Consider the following 8,709-nt stretch of genomic DNA (forward strand, 5'->3'; position numbering starts at 1 on the left):
CCGGTTTGATCCGGTTCCATCCGGTTTGCACCGGTTTCAGCTGCTTTGATCCGGTTCCATCCGGTTTGATCCGGTCTGAACCGGTTTGATCCGGTTTGAACCAGTTTGAGCCAGTTTCATCCGGTTCCATCCGGTTTGATCCGGTCTGAACCGGTTTCATCCGGTCTGATCCGGTTTGAGCCGGTTTGCTCTGGTTTCAGCCGGTTTCAACCGGTTTCAGCTGGTTTGATCCGGTTCCACCCGGTTTGATCCGGTCTGAACCGGTTTGATCCAGTTTCATCCGGTTCCATCCGGTTTCATCCGGTCTGAACCGGTTTCATCCGGTCTGATCCGGTTTGAATCGGTTTGAGCCGGTTTGATCCGGTTTCAGCCGGTTTCAACCGGTTCCATCCGGTTTGATCCGGTCTGAACCGGTTCGATCCGGTTTGAACCAGTTTGAGCCAGTTTCATCCGGTTCCATCCGGTTTGATCCGGTCTGAACCGGTTTGAAGCAGTTTGAGCCGGTTTGATCCGGTCTGAACCGGTTTCATCCGGTCTGATCCGGTTCGAACCGGTTTGAACCTGTTTCACCCGGTTTGACCCATTTTCAGCTGGTTTGATCCGGTTCCATCCGGTTTGATCCGGTCTGAACCGGTTTCATCCAGTCTGATCCGGTTTGAACCGGTTTGAGCCGGTTTGATCCGGTTTCAGCCGGTTTCAACCGGTTTCAGCTGGTTTGATCCGGTTCCATCCGGTTTGATCCGGTCTGAACCGGTTTGATCCGGTTTGAAACAGTTTGAGCCAGTTTCATCCGGTTCCATCCGGTTTGATCCGGTCTGAACCGGTTTCAGCTGGTTTGATCCGGTTCCATCCGGTTTGATCCGGTCTAAACCGGTTTGATACGGTTTGAAACAGTTTGAGCCAGTTTCATCCGGTTTGATCCGATCTGAACCGGTTTCATCCGGTCTGATTCGGTTTGAGCCGGTTTGATCCGGTTTCAGCCGGTTTCAACCGGTTTCAGCTGGTTTGATTCGGTTCCATCCGGTTTGATCCGGTCTGAACCGGTTTGATCCAGTTTGAGCCAGTTTCATCCGGTTCCATCCGGTTTGATCCGGTCTGAACCGGTTTCATCCGGTCTGATCCGGTTTAAATCGGTTTGAGCCGGTTTGATCCGGTTTCAGCCGGTTTCAACCGGTTTCAGCTGGTTTGATCCGGTTCCATCCGGTTTGATCCGGTCTGAACCGGTTTTATCCGGTTTGAACCAGTTTCATCCCGGTTTCATCCGGTCTGATCCAGTTTGAACCGGTTTGAGACTGTTTGAACCTGTTTCAGCTGGTTTGATCCGGTTCCATCCGGTTTGATCCGGTTTCAGCCGGTTTGAACCGGTTTCAGCTGGTTTGATCCGGTTCCATCCGGTTTGATCGGTCTGAACCGGTTTTATCCGGTTTGAACCAGTTTCATCCGGTTCCATCCGGTTTGAACCGGTTACATCCGGTCTGATCCAGTTTGAACCGGTTTGAGACGGTTTGAACCTGTTTCAGCTGGTTTGATCCGGTCCCATTCGGTTTGATCCGGTTTCAGCCGGTTTGAACCGGTTTCAGCTGGTTTGATCCGGTTCCATCCGGTTTGATCCGGTCTGAACCGGTTTCATCCAGTTTGAACCAGTTTGAGCCAGTTTCATCCGGTTCCATCCGGTTTGATCCGGTCTGAACCGGTTTCATCCGGTCTGATCCGGTTTGAATCGGTTTGAGCCGGTTTGATCCGGTTTCAGCCGGTTTGAACCGGTTTGAGCTGGTTTGATCCGGTTCCATCCGGTTTGATCCGGTCTGAACCGGTTTCATCCGGTCTGATCTGGTTTGAGCCGGTTTGATCCGGTTTCAGCCGGTTTCAAACGGTTTCAGCTGGTTTGATCCGGTTCTATCCGGTTTGATCCGGTCTGAACCGGTTTGATCCAGTTTGAGCCAGTTTCATCCGGTTGCATCCTGTTTGATCCGGTCTGAACCGGTTTCATCCGGTCTGATCCGGCTTGAATCGGTTTGAGCCGGTTTGATCCGGTTTCACCGGTTTCAACCGGTTTCAGCTGGTTTGATCCGGTTCCATCCGGTTTGATCCGGTCTGAACCGGTTTTATCCGGTTTGAACCAGTTTGAGCCGGTTCCATCCGGTTTGAACCGGTTTCATCCGGTCTGATCCGGTTTGAACCGGTTTGAGCCAGTTTGAACCTGTTTCAGCTGGTTTGATCCGATCCCATCCGGTTTGATCCGGTTTCAGCCGGTTTGGACCGGTTTCAGCCGGTTTGAACCGGTTTCAGCTGGTTTGATGCGGTTCCATCCGGTTTGATCCGGTCTGAACCGGTTTGATCCAGTTTGAACCAGTTTGAGCCAGTTTCATCCGGTTCCATCCGGTTTGATCCGGTTTGAACCGGTTTCATCCGGTCTGATCCGGTTTGAATCGGTTTGAGCCGGTTTGATCCGGTTTCAGCCGGTTTCAACCGGTTTCAGCTGGTTTGATCCGATTCCATCCGGTTTGATCCGGTCTGAACCGTTTTTATCCGGTTTGAACCAGTTTGATCCGGTTCCATCCGGTTTTTTCCGGTCTGAACCGGTTTCATCCGGTCTGATCTGGTTTGAACCGGTTTGAGCCGGTTTGAACCTGTTTCAGCCGGTTTCAACCGGTTTCAGCTGGTTTGATCCGGTTCCATCCGGTTTGATCCGGTCTGAACCGGTTTGATCCGGTTTGAACCAGTTTGAGCCGGTTTGATCCGGTTTCAGCCGGTTTGAACCGGTTTGAGCTGGTTTGATCCGCTTCCATCCGGTTTGATCCGGTCTGAACCGGTTTCATCCGGTCTGATCCGGTTTGAGCCGGTTTGATCCAGTTTCAGCCGGTTTGAACCGGTTTCAGCTGGTTTGATCCGGTTCCATCCGGTTTGATACGGTCTGAACCGGTTTGATCCAGTTAGAACCAGTTTGAGCCAGTTTCATCCGGTTCCATCAGGTTTGATCCGGTCTGAACCGGTTTCATCCGGTCTGATCCGGTTTGTGCCGGCTTGATCCAGTTTCAGCCGGTTTGAACCGGTTTCAGCTGGTTTGATCCGGTTCCATCCGGTTTGATCCGGTCTGAACCGGTTTGATCTAGTTTGAACCAGTTTGAGCCAGTTTAATCCGGTTCCATCCGGTTTGATCAGTTCTGAACCGGTTTCATCCGGTCTGATCCGGTTTGAACCGGTTTCAGCCGGTTTGAACCGGTTTCAGCTGGTTTGATCCGGTTCCATCCGGTTTGATCCGGTCTGAACCGGTTTGATCTGGTTTGAAACAGTTCGAGCCACTTTCATCCGGTTCCATCCGGTTTGATCCGGTCTGAACCGGTTTCATCCGGTCTGATCCGGTTTGAGCCGGTTTGAGCCGGTTTCAGCCGGTTTCAACCGGTTTCAGCTGCTTTGATCCGGTTCCATCCGGTTTGATCCGGTCTGAACCGGTTTGATCCAGTTTGAGCCAGTTTCATCCGGTTGCATCCGGTTTGATCCGGTCTGAACCGGTTTCATCCGGTCTGATCCGGTTTGAATCGGTTTGAGGCGGTTTGATCCGGTTTCAGCCGGTTTCAACCGGTTTCAGCTGGTTTGACCCGGTTCCATCCGGTTTGATCCAGACTGAACCGGTTTTATCCGGTTTGAACCAGTTTGAGCCGGCTCCATCCGGTTTGAACCGGTTTGAGCCGGTTAGAACCGGTTTCAGCCGGTTTGAACCGGTTTCAGCTGGTTTGATCCGGTCCCATCCGGTTTGATCCGGTTTCAGCCGGTTTGAACCGGTTTCAGCTGGTTTGATCCGGTTCCATGCGGTTTGATCCGGTCTGAACCGGTTTCATCCAGTCTGATCCGGTTTGAACCGGTTTCAGCCGGTTGCAACCGGTTTCAGCTGGTTTGATCCGGTTTGATCCGGTCTGAACCGGTTTGATCCGGTTTGAACCAGTTTGATCCGGTTCCATCCGGTTTGATCCGGTCTGAACCGATTTCATCCGGTCAGATCCGGTTTGAACCGGTTTGAGCCGGTTTGATCCGGTTTCAGCCGGTTTCAACCGGTTTCAGCTGGTTTGATCCGGTTCCATCCGGTTTGATCCGGTCTGAACCGGTTTCATCCGGTCTGATCCGGTTTGAACCGGTTTAAGCCGGTTTGATCCGGTTTCAGCCGGTTTCAACCGGTTTCAGCTGGTTTGATCCGGTTCCATCCGGTTTGATACGGTCTGAACCTGTTCGATCCGGTTTGATCCGGTTTCAGCCGGTTTGAACCGGTTTCAGCTGGTTTGATCCGGTTCCATCCGGTTTGATGCGGTCTGAACCGGTTTCATCCGGTTTGAAACAGTTTGAGCCAGTTTCATCCGGTTCCATCCGGTTTGATCCGGTCTGAACCGGTTTCATCCGGTCTGATCCGGTTTGAATCGGTTTGAGCCGGTTTGATCCGGTTTCAGCCGGTTTCAACCGGTTTCAGCTGGTTTGATCCGGTTCCATCCGGTTTGATCCGGTCTGAACCGGTTTCATCCGGTCTGATCCGGTTTGAGCCGGTTTGATCCAGTTTCAGCCGGTTTGAACCGGTTTCAGCTGGTTTGATCCGGTTCCATCCGGTTTGATCCGGTCTGAACCGGTTTGATCTAGTTTGAACCAGTTTGAGGCAGTTTCATCCGGTTCCATCCGGTTTGATCAGTTCTGAACCGATTTCATCCGGTCTGATCCGGTTTGAACCGGTTTGAGCCGGTTTGATCCGGTTTCAGCCGGTTTGAACCGGTTTCAGCTGGTTTGATCCGGTTCCATCCGGTTTGATCCGGTCTGAACCGGTTTCATCCGGTCTGATCCGGTTTGAACCGGTTTGAGCCGGTTTGATCCGGTTTCAGCCGGTTTCAACCGGTTTCAGCTGGTTCGATCCGGTTCCATCCGGTTTGATCCGGTCTGAACCGGTTTGATCCGGTTTGAAACAGTTCGAGCCAGTTTCATCCGGTTCCATCCGGTTTGATCCGGTCTGAACCGGTTTCATCCGGTCTGATCCGGTTTGAGCCGGTTTGATCCGGTTTCAGCCGGTTTCAAACGGTTTCAGCTGGTTTGATGCGGTTCCATCCGGTTAAATCCGGTCTGAACCGGTTTGATCCAGTTTGAGCCAGTTTCATCCGGTTGCATCCGGTTTGATCCGGTCTGAACCGGTTTCATCCGGTCTGATCCGGTTTGAGCCGGTTTGATCCGGTTTCAGCCGGTTTCAACCGGTTTCAGCTGGTTTGATCCGGTTCCATCCGGTTTGATCCAGACTGAACCGGTTTTATCCGGTTTGAACCAGTTTGAGCCGGCTCCATCCGGTTTGAACCGGTTTCATCAGGTCTGATCCGGTTTGAACCGGTTTGAGCCGGTTTGAAACTGTTTCAGCCGGTTTGAACCGGTTTCAGCCGGTTTGAACCGGTTTCAGCTGGTTTGATCCGGTTCCATCCGGTTTGATCCGGTGAACCGGTTCGATCCGGTTTGAACCAGTTTGAGCCAGTTTCATCCGGTTCCATCCGGTTTGATCCAGTTTGAGCCAGGTTTATCCGGTTCCATCCGGTTTGATCCGGTCTGAACCGGTTTCATCTGGTCTGATCCGGTTCGAACCGGTTTGAACCTGTTTCAGCCGGTTTGACCCGGTTTCAGCTGGTTTGATCCGGTTCCATCCGGTTTGATCCGGTCTGAACCGGTTTGATCCGGTTTGAACCAGTTTGAGCCGGTTTGATCCGGTTCCATCCGGTTTGATCCAGTCTGAACCGGTTTGATCCGGTCTGATCCGGTTTGAACCGGTTTGAGCCGGTTTGATCCGGTTTCAACCGGTTTCAACCGGTTTGATCCGGTTCCACACGGTTTGATCCGGTCTGAACTGGTTCCATCCGGTTTGATCCGGTTTCATCCGCTCTGATCCGGTTTGAACCGGTTTGAGCCGGTTTGAACCTGTTTCAGCCGGTTTGAACCGGTTTCAGCTGGTTTGATCCGGTCCCATCCGGTTTGATCCGGTTTCAGCCGGTTTCAACCGGTTTCAGCTGGTTTGATCCGGTTCCATCCGGTTTGATCCGGTCTGAACCGGTTTGATCCGGTTTGAACCAGTTTGAGCCGGTTTGATCCGGTTTCAGCCGGTTTGAACCGGTTTGAGCTGGTTTGATCCGCTTCCATCCGGTTTGATCCGGTCTGAACCGGTTTCATCCGGTCTGGTCCGGTTTGAGCCGGTTTGATCCAGTTTCAGCTGGTTTGAACCGGTTTGAGCTGGTTTGATCCGGTTCCATCCGGTTTGATCCGGTCTGAACCGGTTTGATCCAGTTTGAACCAGTTTGAGCCAGTTTTATCCGGTTCCATCCGGTTTGATCAGTTCTGAACGGGTTTCATCCGGTCTGATCCGGTTTGAACCGGTTTGAGCCGGTTTGATCCGGTTTCGGGCGGTTTGAACCGGTTTCAGCTGGTTTGATCCGGTTCCATCCGGTTTGATCCGGTCTGAACCGGTTTGATCCGGTTTGAAACAGTTCGAGCCAGTTTCATCCGGTTCCATCCGGTTTGATCCGGTCTGAACCGGTTTCATCCGGTCTGATCCGGTTTGAACCGGTTTGAGCCGGTTTGATCCGGTTTCAGCCGGTTTCAACCGGTTTCAGCTGGTTTGATCCGGTTCCATCCGGTTTGATCCGCTCTGAACCGGTTTCATCCGGTCTGATCCGGTTTGAGCCGGTTTGCTCTGGTTTCAGCCGGTTTCACCCGCTTTCAGCTGGTTTGATCCGGTTCCATCCGGTTTGATCCGGTCTGAACCGGTTTGATCCAGTTTGAGCCAGTTTCATCCGGTTCCATCCGGTTTGATCCGGACTGAACCGGTTTCATCCGGTCTGATCCGGTTTGAATCGGTTTGAGCCGGTTTGATCCGGTTTCAGCCGGTTTCAACCGGTTCCATCCGGTTTGATCCCGTCTGAACCGGTTTTATCCGGTTTGAACCAGTTTGATCCGGTTCCATCCGGTTTGAACCGGTTTCATCCGGTCTGATCCGGTTTGAACCGGTTTGAGCCGGTTTCAACCTGTTTCAGCCGGTTTTAACCGGTTTCAGCTGGTTTGATCCGGTTCCATCCGGTTTGATCCGGTCTGAACCGGTTTTATCCGATTTGAACCAGTTTGATCCGGTTCCATCTGGTTTGAACCGGTTTCAGCCGGTTTCAACCGGTTTCAGCTGGTTTGATCCAGTTCCATCCGGTTTGATCCGTTCTCAACCGGTTTCATCCGGTTTGAAACAGTTTAATCCGGTTCCATCCGGTTTGAACCGGTTTCATCCGGTCTGATCCGGTTTGAACCGGTTTGAGCCGGTTTGAACCTGTTTCAGCCGGTTTGAACCGGTTTCAGCTGGTTTGATCCGGTTCCATCCGGTTTGATCCGGTCTGAACCGGTTTGATCCGGTTTGAACCAGTTTGAGCCAGTTTCATCCGGTTCCATCCGGTTCCATCCGGTTTGAACCGGTTTCATCCGGTCTGATCCGGTTTGAACCGGTTTGAGCCGGTTTGAACCTGTTTCAGCCGGTTTCAACTGGTTTCAGCTGGTTTGATCCGGTTCCATCCGGTTTGATACGGTCTGAACCGGTTTCATCCGGTCTGATCCGGTTTCAACCGGTTTCAGCCGGTTTGAAACGGTTTCAGCTGGTTTGATCCGGTTCCATCCGGTTTGATCCGGTCTGAACCGGTTTGATCCGGTTTGAACCAGTTTGAGACAGTTTCATCCGGTTCCATCCGGTTTGATCCGGTCTGAACCGGTTTCATCCGGTCTCATCCGGTTTGAACCGGTTTGAGCCGGTTTGATCCGGTTTCAGCCGGTTTCAACCGGTTTCAGCTGGTTTGATCCGGTTCCATCCGGTTTGATCCGGTCTGAACCGGTTTGATCCGGTTTGAACCAGTTTGAGCCAGTTTCATCCGGTTCCATCCGGTTTGATCCGGTCTGAACCGGTTTCATCCGGTCTCATTCGGTTTGAACCGGTTTAAGCCGGTTTGATCCGGTTTCAGCCGGTTTCAACCGGTTTCAGCTGGTTTGATCCGGTTCCATCCGGTTTGATCCGGTCTGAACCGGTTTGATCCGGTTTGAACCAGTTTGAGCCAGTTTCATCCGGTTCCATCCGGTTTGATGCGGTCTGAACCGGTTTCATCCGGTCTCATCGGGTTTGAACCGGTTTCAGCCGGTTTGAACCGGTTTCAGCTGGCTTGATCCGGTTCCATCCGGTTTGATCCGGTCTGAACCGGTTTGATCCGGTTTGAACCAGTTTGAGCCAGTTTCATCCGGTTCCATCCGGTTTGATCCGGTCTGAACCGGTTTCATCCGGTCTCATCCGGTTTGAACCGGTTTGAGCCGGTTTGATCCGGTTTCAGCCGGTTTCATCCGGTTTCAGCTGGTTTGATCCGGTTCCATCCGGTTTGATCCGGTCTGAACCGGTTTGATCCAGTTTGAACCAGTTTGAGCCAGTTTCATCCGGTTCCATCCGGTTTGATCCGGTCTGAACCGGTTTTATCCGGTTTGAACCAGTTTGATCCGGTTCCATCCGGTTTGAACCGGTTTCATCCGGTCTGATCCGGTTTGAACCGGTTTGAGCCGGTTTCAACCTGTTTCAGCCGGTTTTAACCGGTTTCAGCTGGTTTGATCCGGTTCCATCCGGTTTGATCCGGTCTGAACCGGTTTTATCCGATTTGAACCAGTTTGATCCGGTTCCATCTGGTTTGAACC

The sequence above is a fragment of the Macaca fascicularis genome, chromosome 18 (genome assembly GCF_037993035.2).
Source record: "Macaca fascicularis isolate 582-1 chromosome 18, T2T-MFA8v1.1".
NCBI lineage: Eukaryota > Metazoa > Chordata > Mammalia > Primates > Cercopithecidae > Macaca > Macaca fascicularis.